The sequence below is a fragment of the Zingiber officinale genome, chromosome 10B (assembly GCF_018446385.1).
Source record: "Zingiber officinale cultivar Zhangliang chromosome 10B, Zo_v1.1, whole genome shotgun sequence".
NCBI classification, from domain to species: domain Eukaryota; kingdom Viridiplantae; phylum Streptophyta; class Magnoliopsida; order Zingiberales; family Zingiberaceae; genus Zingiber; species Zingiber officinale.
Window position 1 is genome coordinate 51700921 of NC_056005.1, and position 14499 is coordinate 51715419.

Below are 14499 nucleotides of genomic sequence, written 5' to 3' on the forward strand. Positions count from 1 at the left end.
TCATCTCCAAAACCGCCGACCGGAGCCTTCCATTCTTCAAGATTCTGTGCAAGGCTACTAAGTTCCAGTGGGATGAAGAATGCGATCGAGCGTTCAGAGAATTGAAGACATATCTTAATTCTCTGCCAGTGTTAGCCAAGCCGATCGGGGGTGAGTCACTTTATATTTATTTGTCGTCAACTGAGTATGCTGTAGGCTCAGCATTTGTGAGGGCAAGCGGCGAAGAGCAGCCGATGTATTTTCTAAGTCACATTTTAAAAGATGCTGAATCTCGGTACACCGGGCTCGAGAAGTTGGCCTTTGCTTTGGTTCTAGCCGCTCGGCACCTTCGACCGTATTTCTTGGCTCACACCATCATTGTCCGGACGAACAGTCCACTTGGAAGAGTACTGTTAAATCCAGAAGCGTCCGGACGGCTCATCAAGTGGACAACAGAATTAAGTGAATTTGACATCCAGTATCAGCCCCGCTCGGCGATCAAAGCCCAATCCTTGGCTGATTTTGTGACCGAAGTGCAAAGGCCAGAGCCGGAAGCTATGTGGAGAATATATGTGGATGGGTCCTCCACTCGGCTCGGAAGTGGGATTGGAATATTGCTGCTCTCACCTCAAGAAGAGAAGACGCACCTATCCGTCCGGCTGGATTACAAAGCTACCAACAACGAAGCAGAATATGAGGCCCTCATAGCCGGATTACAGGCAGCCCGACATGTGGGTGCCGGTCGGGTGACTCTCTATTCGGATTCACAGTTGGCCGCTCAGCAACTTTCTGGTACCTTTGAAATTAACAGCGCTCGGCTTAAGCTCTACGCTGAAGCCTTTGAAAAACTCAAAGCCATTTTCCGAGAGGTCCTTATTCAAAAAATTCCCCGAACGGAGAACCAGGCAGCAGATGACTTGGCCAAGCTAGCAAGTTCTATAGTGCCGGTCACCATTCAACAACCTATTGAAAAAGTACTGCTGGTAGCACACGTCGACCAGATGGAAAGCCTTACGTTTCCCAGTGGAGGACACCCATCATAGAGTTCCCTTAAAGTCCTGCCGTCAGCCAGTGGATGGCCCGTTTCGGGAGGGAAGGCGGTGGTTCACACTTACTCGGCTCAGAAGGCTTTCTCTCGCCCATTGGAAGTGTGTGTGAGGCTCGGAGATTGGCTTACATCCTCCAAGAGGTACATGTCAAGGATCGTGCGGAGGACATCGCGATCACTAGCCAAGATTTTGCTATTTGGTTACTTTTGGCCGAGGCATATACAAATGGGCCTTGGCCCGGTATCTCGTGCCTTTCATGCATATCATAACATCTCTCACCGGCCGAGAGAGCGGATGAAAGCATCAACCGTTTCATGTCAGTTCGATCGATGGGAATGGATATTGTGGGTCCATTTCAATGGCGACCGGCAGAGGAAATTTTTATTGATAGCGGTCGATTATTTCTCCAAATGGGTAGAAGGCCGGAGGCAGGATCACCCGGAGATGGTCAAAATTCATATGGCAACACATCATCTGTGAGTTCGGTTCCCTCGCCGATTAGTTTCCGACAATGGGCGACAATTGCAGGGGTGTTGGAAGATTGGTGCAAAGCTACGACTCACGTCAAACACCCCGGTCAAAAAGCGGTCGAGGAACCAGCTAGCCCCACGAAACCGCTCGACCCGTCAGGGAAGTTGGCGAGGATGAAGGATGTTTTATGGGCCATCCGGATGACTCTAAAGAAGGCGTTACACCTTTCATCTGTCTCTGGTGATGCAGCGGTCATTCCGTTGAAGTGGCAGAGAAGTCAGTAAGTGGTAGGCGCGAAGTCATCGAGCATCAATATGGAGTAATATGGTATGAAGCAAAATTACAGCCGCGTCATTCCCGATCATTCGGTCGGCGACCTTATGCGGAAGAAAGTCAAGCGGTGGCGGCGCGGCTGAAGCTCCATGGGCGGTCCCTTCAAAATCATCAGCATTATTTGGACGGCGGATCGACTAGATAGTGACCACCTCGGAAAGGCGGGGTGAAAGGTGTGCCTATGTAAATCATCCTGTGTACGTCTTTCGACTGAATACTTGAAATGCAGAAATGAAAAGTCAAAAGAACGAATATAAGGCATCGTCATCAAGGAAAGAAGGCCCCTCGCCGCTCGGCCGGAGGTAAAAGGGTCGAACCGAGCGCGCGAGTATCGAAGGCCCCGTACCGTCTGGACGGAGGGAAATTAGCCGAGCCAAAGTGCTCGACGAAGCAGATCCTGAGCCGTTCGGCTAAGCGTACGTTCTCCAAGTCGGGCGAAAGGTGCGCTAAATACAAATTTATATACTTTTTGGTCGCCTATGTACTTGCGATGCAGGAAGTAGAAACACATTGAGTATTCTCTCAGAAGGCCAAGGTCGCTGGCAGCCAAAATGCGCCGACGAGCTCGTTAAAGATCCGCATAATATCAGCTGACGAGCTCGGGCCGTTAAAGATCGAGGCAGCGGTCTATAAACCATCCGCGAAAGATCGAGACGCAGCCGCCTATAAATATCTCCGTCGTTAAAGATCGAGAGCCGCCATAAATATCCGCGCCGACGAGCTCCGTCGTTAAAGATCAAGAGACGAGCCGGCGTCTATAAACCCTCCGAGCGGAAGATCGACGAGCTCCGTCGTTAAAGATCGAGAGCCGCACCGACCGGCTATAAATATCCGTGCCGACGAGCTCCGATGTTAAACATCAAGAGACGCGTCGGCGTCTAAAAATAATCCGAGAGGAATATCGTCGACACGGCAATTACCCGCAGCCGATAATGTTAGAACGACGCTAAGTTCCGCTCAGACTCGAGGTATAAAAGGTTCTGGTCGGCCTATAACGAGCGAGGCAACACAGAATGGTATTCGGCCGCACGGAAGGGCTGGGGAAAACACTTGCAAGAATGCACCTCGAATGCCAAAGGGGTGATAGCGGACGAGCGGACAGCACGGGTATTAGCAAGTGGACAGTGCAATAAGATAGAGTACACGAAAGGAAAACATTTCATTAAAATTAAAAACCTTAGGCCGAGTGGCCTAAGTACAAAAAAAAGATTCATGTTCAGCCGAGCGGCGAAATTACAAGAATTACTCAATGTAGTCGTAGAGGTCCCTCGGAATGTTGCTCAAGAGCTCCATTTGATCGCCGGCCGGAATATTGGTGGACGCCGGAAGAAGGCCCTTCGACTTCAGATAGGTCATAGTAGCCTTCATGGCCAAGTCGAAAGCCGAGTACATCCGCTCGCAAATTTTCTCTGAGAACTCGGGCGATCGGATGTGGCTTTGTCGGAGAGCGGCGACTCGGCTCGGCTCAGCATCCTGGTATTCTTTGAAGGTCGCCTGGGAGCTTGTGAGGGCCTCATTCAGACTTCCACTCTTCTCCGCATCGGCCGAGCGGCCTGCCTTCTCCCGGTCGAGCTGCTCCGTCAGCTCCTTTATCTTCAACTCCAGGCCCCGGGCCTCTACGTTTTTCTTCTCCAGATCGGAGATGGCTGTGTTCTTCCGAGTGGTGGCCAGAGTTATCTTCGTGTCAAGCAACTTGACTTGTCGCTCGGACTCGGCTAGGGCGTGGGCCTGGTCAGCTGTTTTCTTCTGCTCGGAGCAGGAAGGGCCTTGGGAGCCGCTCGGACCACCTGCCGCCTTTAGTTGCCTTATCTCTTCATCTGCCATGGCCAGGCGGTTGGAAACTGCTATCTCTTCCACCCATCTCTGAAGCAAGAAGGCGCAGTTGTCGAAAGCCGAGCTGAAATATTATGACAAAACTTCAACAAGCTTACCCCCGTAGCCGCTTGCATGTGGCTGTTGGCTAAGTTCTGGACGGCCCACATCTCGGCGAGGGGCCCCTTCAAAGTAATGGTGTGCTCGGGCACGGTTGGCAGCAACTCTTCATTGGAAGATGAAGAGTAACTCAGACAGGATCGCCCGGTGAATGGGTCGGCGTTGGGTGAGCAGGCGGGGAGAGTGTCGGGAGTAGCCTCAACCGGAGTAGGCCTCGTCCAGGCGTCCGACGAGATGGTCTCGAACTGGCGCCTTGCCTTTAGCGATCGAGGGGGGTTGGACATGGAGGTAGCCGGCGGAAATGAGTTCGGCGCCTCTTAGGCGATGTTCCTCCTCCAACGGATCCTTCCTCGGTGGCCGTTGGTTCCTGGAGGGCAGCTCCGCTGGCCGCCTGCTGTTGAGAGGTCGGAACGGCCAATTCAGCCTGGTGCCGCTCTCTCCTTCATGATGACTACATGAAAATAAGAAGAAATCGGTTAGCAATTAAAGCAAGTGCCCAAGCAAAATTCTTACCAAGCCGGTCGGAAGTGGGGTCCGTATAGGACTCAACCCAAAAATGTACATCACTCCCTCGTGAAGAAGTTTGTTGATGTCAAGCCGCAGACCGGCTAGTACAAGATAATCCGGTCGGGTCTTGAATTTCTTCAACTCGGGAGTAGGAGGTAGACTGACCTGCCACTGGGTCGGGAAGTTTGGCTGACTGGGCATGCGGATGTAGAAATAATAGTCCTTCCAATGTTTATTGGAAGTGGGTAGTTTATTGAAGAAGACCAGACCGGGCCAGTGCCCGGCTCGGCTTGCTTAGGGTAATAGAAGTAAAAGAAGACCTCCGGTCGGAGGGGAATGTTATGAATCTTAAACAAAACGACAACACCGCAAAGGAGACGGAAGGTATTTGGTACTAAACTTCCGAGCGGCACGCTAAAATAATTACAAACGTCTACTATGAAAGGATGCACGGGGAACCGCAGACCGGCGGTAAACTGGTCGCGGAAGACACAGAAACCGCCGCGCGGCGGTCGGTGTGCGGGGTGAGAAGAACTGGCCATGATCCAGACAGAAGAAAGCAAAAAGGAAGTCTCAAAGACGAAGAAAGGGAATTTCAAAGACTGGAGCTAGGGGAAGAAAGGCGAATTCGATACCGAAAAGGAAGGAGGAAAGCTCTAAAACCTTACTGGAGGGAGATGGATCGAGGAGAGGCGCCGGAGAGCGTTAGAGGGCAGCAACAAGATCGCCGGAGATCCGAAGCGCAGAAGGAAACGAAGAATTTATAGGGTGAGGGCCGGGCGGCCTCCACCGTCGGATCCAGGTCACGGGAATCAAAGCACACATCTAGCCGTTTATTTCGAATTGCCTCGATCACATCACAATATCATGCAACCGCCTCCGTACTCTGGTGGCCTTGCTCCACGTGGCAGTCAATCATTCGGAGCATTTAATGAAGGTATGGTCGGCCTTGATGGCGAAGATTGGCGCAGAACGCGAGGAGATCCGGTGAAGGCCATCATTGATGCATGCAAGGATATTTCTACGGCTGACCGAGCGGAGAGTATTAGCATTGAGGAGCCGTTCGGCTAGACTCACAGTCCAGTCAGTCGGACTATTAGCCTCCTTCGACTAGACTTGAAGGGGAGGCAAGTGATCCGGTAGTAAGAGCGGGCCCCCCCTTTTCTTGCAAAGTCAACGCCAAGTGAAAGTCACCGGAGCAGCCTCCCATCCGAGGAGAGTGTGGTCCGACCGGACGGACGACCGTAGACGGCCGGCCCGACCGGACTGCCGGCCGACCGATGGAATCGAATACCCGGAAAGCACGGGTAAACCACTGCGTATGTCCGGTCGGATGTTGAGGGAGCGCCCGCTCGGACGACAAGTTTGGAGCACAGGAAAAGACCCGAGGATCTCTCTCTCAATCAACCGGTAGGTTTCACGTGTGTGTCATGCTCCAAATCTTGTGACAGGGGATTCTGCCGTCCCATCGAGGGCATGCTTTGACTGTAGCGCCGCATACCTAGGAAAGGACGGAAGACACGTATGCACCTAGGTACGCGTGCCCGGACCCTTCATAGCTCTATATAAAGAACCTCGGTTTCGCCGTTGAGGTACGTATTCGAGATTTTGGAAGTCGCCGGGACACCCCTCCCGGCTCGGTTTTGCTGCAGGTTCACCGGAGCACTCGAGGATCCAGCAGGGAGCGCCGCATCCCCAGCGTTCGTTGACTCTTGGTTCGAACAGGATCAGACGCTATTATACTTAGTTATTTGGCACCAATACAAGTAAGTATAATAACCAAAACAAATGTCTTTATATACATAAAAATATGATACAATGAGTCCATACAACAATCATCATATGATTGGCTCTAGGGCTCTAACTAACACACACGACCCCGAAGCACGGTCGTGTGAGGTTCACACGGCCTGCTCCATTCTCTTCTCTGCTAACCTCACACGGCCGTGGCTTGTCTCTACCAATGTCCCCCTTGCATGGACGTGTAGATCTACACGGCCTATACTGCCTTCACCTCTGGAAACCTGGCACGACCGTATGGTGCACACGACCAGCACTCTCTTGCTCATTGGAAACCTCATACGGTCGTGTAGCACACACGACCGAGGCTTCTCTGGTCTATGGAAAACTGACATGGTCGTGTGGTGTACACGGCCTAGGCTTCATTGGGCTCTAAAGATTGGCACGGTCGTGTGAGGTTCACACGGCCAGGCCATCTCCTTTCTCTGCTGCAGCAACATAGCCTCTCATCTCCACACGACCTGAGCAAACCCCATGGCAGGGTCGTGTGGGGTTCAGGTACAATACCTTCCTCCATTGCTTTGCTTGCAGATTTGGCCTCGAACACGCTTCCTTTACCAAATTTGACTCCTGTGTACAAAAAATACACAAAAGCAGATCTCCGAACAAAGAGAGTAAATATGCTAAAAAGAAAAGTTGGAAGTATGAAAATGCATAGATCAAGCATGCTCAAAGTATGTGAATGTGCGTCAAAACATGCTAACAAGTGTATACAATCTAGGCACATCACACCCCCAGACTTAAACTTTGCTTGCCCTCAAGCAAAATGCCGCAATCTAAATTCATATATTCTACAATGCTCTCATATCCCTAATGCATTCTCCTAACTCTATCAAAAAGTTTCATTAATAAGCGTGATCATGAAAACAAGTTAAGTTTGGCTCAAGAATAAGTACCTTGTGCATAGTGCAAAAACAACTTAAAACTCTTCAAGTTTCAATCCATGTCCTAGTCAAGTCATCATCAAGTTTGAATTCCTAGTGTTTCCGGTGATAGACAAGTAACCAGTGATAAACACTTACTTGCCACACACTTGGTTCATATTTCTCAATCAATCCAAGGTCTCAAAGGCGTGCTTAATCTCAAGAGAAGCTAAGCAGTCATTTCCCCAGTAACCTAACTCGGTCTCAAAGGGGTGACTAGCTAGATTCCACTCACGACAACTATTTTTTATATCCCTTATTCACTTTTTTCTTTGCTTCTTTTTTTTCATAAGTATTTGCATTGTGTAAATCTTATTTCACAAGTGTACTTTTAGCACAAATGTTGGGATATTTTGATTTTTCTAAATGAGCTTACATGATTTGAGCCTCATCTAGTAACCAAAATAAAGTTTGAGAAATCACCATGGAAACTAAGTACTAAACAAACAAGATAAATCATAACTATTTCAATGATATCAATCATTCAAGCATCAAGTCAAAGTGTAGTGAAAATAAGGTCCTTAAGGTCAAGCCAAGACTAAAACTCATCTCCATAAGATACTTAGCTTATTTTATGCTACCCAAGATAGAGGAAAGAGGTACATTTAAGCATACTACTAACATCATTTGAGCATCATGAATCTAGATAATGAACATGCTAACATTTAATTTTGAAGACAAGACAACATATAAGTGAAGTTTTGATGTTCTCAAGATGTATGCCACAAGATTTTCAAAAGATAGTCGAGTGACTATCAAAATAAGCAATCCAAGCAAGACAATCGAAATAAAATGCAGAGCAAAAACTAGACATGCAGAAAACAAGCAAAAACTGAAAACTAGAATGCAAAAAGAAAGAAAAATCAGGTTTGACACACCCCAGACTTAAACTTTTCATCGTCTCGATGAAATCAATATGGTGGAGGAGGTGGAGGTGGAGGAGGATGAGGAAAAGGATGCCTACGACGTGGTTGGCCAATGGGAAAACTAGGGAAACCTGGAGTTTCGCTCAGGATTATATGATACTCAAACAAAGCATCTACTTGTTAGCTAGTGACACTCATGCTTTGCATAAAATCTCTCATTTTAGCTTGATCCATATCATAATCCTGGACAAATTCGGCCACTTGACCTTGAAAATTCCTCGTGGATTGAAAGTGCTCTTGTACTTCTCTAAACTGATTATCTGATAAAGAGAAGCGACCTTCCAACATTCTTCGTTGGGCATCATGCTTCTCATGAAGCGATTCTAGAGAAGTACGAAAATCAGAAAAGTCAAATCTAGAAGAACTCGTACCATAGGTAAAAGAATGTCTAGCAGGATCCGGATGTCCGAAGGGCTGCGAGTATCTAGATGTCGAGGGCTCAATGTGTGGCTCTGTGTCTCCGGATATGGAGGGGACATTCTCGGGGTCTACATCAGTGATTACCCAATTAGCCGGGTTACGAATGGAAGTTCGTTCAGGACAAGGAGGAGGTAGAGGAAAACCATTCCTCCTAGGAAATACGAAACTGTTCTCATCTCGAATAATCATTTTCATGGCAAGACATGCATCCATGTCGATCATATCATTGCCATGAATAACCTCCAACCCATCTAAATCAAGTTCCAAGTTAATTGCTACTTGAGTAATCAACCCATCAAGAACTATTGATCCCGAAGACGCCCTCGCAGTTCTCACTAAGGTTTGCAAAAAATGAAAACCGGAATCAAAATCAACCTTATGTAGCATAGCCCATAGAGAATAAAGTTCTACTTTTTTGACGACTCCATCACTTTCCCCCTACCAAAAATAGTTTTGCTCATGATTCTATGTAGATATCTAAAAACATGGTTTTGAATGTGAGAAGTCTTGGCTCTAGAGGGCTCATAAGGGTGATCTAATCCGTGATTGAATTCCAAAAATGATTCTAATTAAACCTAGAATCAAATCTTTGAGAGCTACCGGAAGACAATCCAAAACAAGTGTTAAAGTCACTAAATGTCCATTGAAAATCTTGATTCATCAACCTAAAAGTTATTTTGCCAACAAAATCATCTTCATTGGCAAAATGGACATCTAGTGAGCTTAGAAACTCCAAAACAAAGCGAGGATAAGTAGGTAGATGTGTGTACAACATATCACTCCAATCTAAGAACCCAATCATCCAATCTATATCATCCCTAATTCCCATCATATCTAAAACGGTTGGGTCCATATACCTAGTACACACAATCTTTCTATTGACAAGAATTGCAAATCTAGTAATTTGATCATCATTTCTAAATACGATATTGAATTCGTTGTCATTACCTTCGTTGTGTGAGGTCCTCTTTCCTTTGCCTTGCACTGGTTGTTTCCCTTTGTCTCTGGATGGTTCCTTTCCTTTGTCTCCACCACTAGATCCACCACCACCCTTGTGAAGTCTCTTCAATAGGTTGGACATATTGTCAAGCTTGAGTGGGGAAGGATACTGTTTAGGGTTGGAGGAACTAGATCTTGAGGAAATAAATCTTAGAGTTATGAAAGTGGAGATCTTGGATCTAGGAGAAGAGAAGAATTTAGATCTAGGTGAAGTTTGTGGAGAAGAAAGGGTTTTAGGTTTAGATCTAAAAAGGTTTAGGAGAAAGGTTGAAGAAGAGAGGAATTTTGGAGAGAAGAGGATGTTGAGATGAGGTGGGTGTGTGGGGGACACGGCCTGGATTTGGTCGTATATAGGAGACACGACCTGAATAAGTTTCTCCACACGGGCCGTGTAGATCTACACGACCCCTGCCTTCTCCTTCTCGGGTATCTTTGCACGACCATGTCCGGGACACGGCCTCATCAGTCTCCTTCTCTGGAATCAGCACATGGCCATGTCAGATGACACGGCCAGTGCATGCTTCCGCACTGGTTCCTTCACACGGCCGCGTGTGAGACACGACCAAGAAGTTCTCCTCCTCTGGATTCTTCACACGGCCGTGCGTGAGACACGACCAAAAAATTTTCCTCCTCTAGATTCTTCACGCGGTCGTGTCTGGGACACGACCATGCACATTTTCTTCTCTGGAGACTCTACACGGCCGTGTCATATAGACACGACCCAAGCTTCTCCCTTCTCTGCACCATAAGCCTGGTCGTGTACAGCACACGACCATGCTCTGTTTTGCTCCAATTGATGCTTCTCCCACTTCCATGCCCATGAAGAAGTCATGGCCAACTCATGGAAGTGAAATTTCAACCTGAAAACAAAGCAAAAAGCAAAGTAAAAACACTACTAATGAACAACAAAAACATGGAATGAATCTAACTAAAAAGAACCCTTGGGTTGCCTCCCAAGAAGCACTTGTTTAAGGTCTTTAGCTTGACCAATCTTGATTACTCCTCTTTTTTCCTTGCCCTTGGGGGGCAGACATATTTGCCACTTTTGTTGGGAAGTCTCCTCCCAACATCTTCCACCACATTACTTTCTTCGTTTGGTGGCCTCCCATGAGGATGGAAATTCCATTCCTCCAATTTGTAAATGCTTGCCCTGCTACAAGCATTTAAGAGATAAGAGGCATGGTTAGAGGCTTTAGATAAATCATATTCCAATCATTCCTTACCAATCACCAAAGAAGGTTTATGATTTTTAACATCAATAATAGCTCCTACTGTAACAAGGAATGGTCTTCCCAATATGATAGGGATTTTCGGATCCTCCTCCATATCTAACACAACAAAATCGATGGGAATTATACTCCCACCTACTTCTACTGACACATCCTCAACGATACTCATAGGGTACCTGCAGGAGTGATCGACAAGTTGTAGTGCTATGGTAGTAAGTTTAAAGTTTTTGAGACCTAATTTATTACAAATAGAATAAGGAATGAGGTTACACTTGCCCCTAAATCATAAAAAGCTTTCTCAATAAATTGAGTTCCTATATTGCAAGGAATATAAAAGCTTCCGGGGTCTTTCAACTTTGGGGAAGTGTTCTTTTCAAAAAGAGCGCTGCATTCCTCTGTAAACGCAATGGTCTCTATATCTCCTTTCCTCCTCTTATTCGACATGATATCCTTCAGGAATTTGGCAAACATGGGCATTTGAAGGATTGCATCAATGAGTGGTACTTCAACACATATTTCTTTTACCTTCTCCAAGAATTTACCAAACTCTTCATCCTTCTTTAACATAATAAATCTTTGAGGAAAAGGGACTGCTATACTTTGATGGTGGAGTGGAAGAGTCTCTTCAACCTTAGTGGTACTCTCCTCATCAACTTGAATCTGATTTGGTGTTGGAGGAGAGAGCTCTTCTTCAGTGTGCATCCCTTTTGGAGCAGTCACTTGGGGATCTCCCAAGGTCCGTCCGCTCCTAAGCTCAATTCTGTTGCAGTGCTCCATGGAATTGACATCAGGCTTGCCAGGTAATTGTCCTGGTGCTCTAGAAGATGAGGAAGCTAGTTGGGCAATCTGACTTTCCAAGATCTTTTGATGTCTATCAGAATTGTCTATTCTCTGAGTAAGCTTTAAAATGTCTTGTTTCATTTCATTTTGAGTGGACATAATATCTTCAAACATCTTTTCAATTTTAGACATAGGAAAGCCTTGGAAAGATTGTTGATAAAAATTTTACTGCCCGGATTGAAAATTAGGCCTTGCCCCCATGGATGGTCCTTGATCTTGGTTATTTCTATAAGAGAAATTAGGATGACTCTTCCATCCAGGGTTGTAGGTATTTGAGTATGGGTTGTTCTGCCTTTGATTGAAACTCATGATTGCATCACATTGCTCTAATTGATTAATTTGTGTAGTGATAACCCCCAATGGACATGAGCCATTTGAATGTTCAGAACTTCCACAAACTTCACAGGAAGAAACAATGGCATTGGCCATACTTGAGCTAGCTCCTATATTCTCAAACTTTTTTGTAAGAGCATCCAGTTTTGCAGCCAATAAAGTTATTGCATCAACATCAAATTTTCCTGATGCTTTTATTGTTGGGTTCATACAAGAATAGCCACCACTTCTTTCATTAGCCCATTGATGGTGGTTTTGTGCTACACTCTCAATTATCTCCTCGGCTTCATCCAAACTCTTGTTCATAAGTGCCCCTCCTGCAACTGAATCAAGGGACACTTTTGTATGATAGTTGATGTCGTTATAAAACGTATGTAGTACTAACCACCTTTCTAAACCATGGTGTGGGCATTGTCTGAGTACACTATTGTATCTATCCCAAGCTTCAAATAAAGATTCAGAGTCCGCTTGTTTGAAGCTTGCAATAAGATTTCTCATATGAGCTGTTTTACTTGGAGGATAGAATTTATCAAGGAATTGTTGCTCACATTGCTCCCATATGGTGATGCTATTTGGACCCAAAGAATTCAACAATTGCTTGGCTCTATCTCTCAAAGAAAACCCAAATAATAGTAGGCGCACTGCCTCTGAAGGAACATTATTCATTTTCATTGTGTCGCATATTTTGTAGAACACTTCTAAATGTTGATTTGGGTCTTCATGCGGTCCTCCACCAAATTGATTTTGCTGCACCATGGATATAATTGCAGGTTTGATCTCAAAATTATTTTCTTCAACTGAAGGCCTTGAAATACTAGATCGAAAACCCCTAGCATAAGGTGCTGCATAATCCTTTAGTGGTCTATTCGCCATAATAGAATGTTCTTGTTCTTCTCGTTGTCTTTGCATAATTTTTTTTCTATGAAATGTTCTGTCTATTTTAGGGTCTAGAGGAAGAAGTTATCCTGCAAAGTTAGATCTTCGCATACACAAGAACAAGATAGCAAGATATGTTCAAAAGGAAAGAAAGAAGAAAGAAACTGAATTAAAGATAAGAAAAACAGAGAAAAGTTAGGTTAGAATGTTAAGAATTAAAAAGTGCAGAATTAGAATTACAAAAGAAAGGAATTGACAAGAATGTTATACAAGAAATGAAAAACTTATGAAAACAGAATTCTAACAATTAGTTACAACTATGCAAATGAAAATAAAAGTTATGTCTAGTCTAACTCAATTGATAATCCCTAATGTTATAGCGCAGTCCCTGGCAACGACACAAAAAACTTTTTGACCTCCGCAAGTGTACGGAAATATCGCAAGTAATATAAAAGATTATCGTATCCACAGGGACTGGAATAAGCACTAAGAATATCTCAACGTGAATTAGCTAGACAACAAATCAATCGATTGTCAAAGTCTAAGTGTAACTATGAAAAGTAAACAAAAGAATGAAAGAATAGGCAACAAGAATAAAGACAATGATAAGGGATATTCTAGGAGTTTTGGTTTCTTTGTAAGGTTGTTCAATGTAAATGATCTACCAAATCTTTTTTCTCAATTGTCCATCATTTGTAAAGGGTTGTCGGTTCTCTCTTACAATAGAGAACCGACCTAGGACTGAAATCCATACCTAGATTGATCAATTAGGAATGAATCTATGTTGTCCTTACACGGGCTTGCCTGTCACGTGCGTTCCTCGGAAAATCAACATAAGAATCCATCACTCCTCAACCCATCAAGATATAAAGATTAATGCATAAATCTATCCTACCCTCTTGAAATACCTAATTTCCCCTTCAAAATAATCCCTCAAACATCCTTACACGGGCATGTTCCTATCACGAAGATCCCTCAGGAAATCGAATGAAGAATTACCTCTACAAGATCCATAAGATATCCAAACATTCAATCAAGCATAGTAATTAGGCACAATCACAACATTCCACACAAGATTAAATAGATACAAAATAGGACAAAATCATAGAAATGAGAAATTGGCATATCCACAAGAGTTTTACATCAAGATTTTCTTACAAATACTCCCTCCATCCTAGAACAAGAGATCTACTCCATAAATCGAAGAAAGAATCCGAAAGAAACAAAGATTAAAAGCATTTCTAATCCCTAAAATCCAAGAAAGGAGAGAAAGAAAACTTATCTATGGAGAAGAATGGTCTTCGGATCCAATCCTTTGATCTTGGAGTCGAATCCGTGAAGATCCTCCCTAGAATCGCCGGAAAATCCCTCCAAGATAGAGGGAAATCACCCAAATCTTCCTTTCTCCCAAAGGGGAGAAGATCCCCTTTCAAAACTTGAAGGAAGCCTTATATAGAAGAGGGGTTTAGGTGTCACACGGCCTCGAAGCACGACCATGTGAGGTTCACACGGCCTGCTCTATTCTCTTCTCTGCTAACCTTACACGGCCATGTGAGGTACACGGTCGTGGCTTGCCTCTACCAATGCCCCCCTTGCACGGCCATGTAGATCTACACGGCCTGTACTGCCTTCGCCTATGGAAACCTGGCACGATCGTGTGGTGCACACGACCAGCACTCTCTTGCTCACTGGAAACCTCACACGACCGTGTAGCACACACGACCGAGGCTTCTCTCGTCTCTAGAAAACTTACATGGCCATGTAGTGTACACGACCTAGGCTTCATTGGGCTCTAAAGCTTGGCACAGCCGTGTGAGGTTCACACGGCCAGGCCATCTCCTTTCTCTGCTGCAGCTACATGGCCTCTCATCTCCACATGGCC

General features: G+C 45.3%; 1 non-coding gene across 1 annotated transcript; it reads left to right on the forward strand.

Annotated features, from left to right (window-relative positions):
- The first annotated feature begins 12135 nt into the window (after window positions 1–12135).
- On the forward strand, window positions 12136–12241 carry LOC122030704. The gene has a single exon (XR_006125560.1). It is a non-coding gene; the product is annotated as a small nucleolar RNA R71 (small nucleolar RNA).
- The last annotated feature ends 2258 nt before the right edge of the window (window positions 12242–14499 follow it).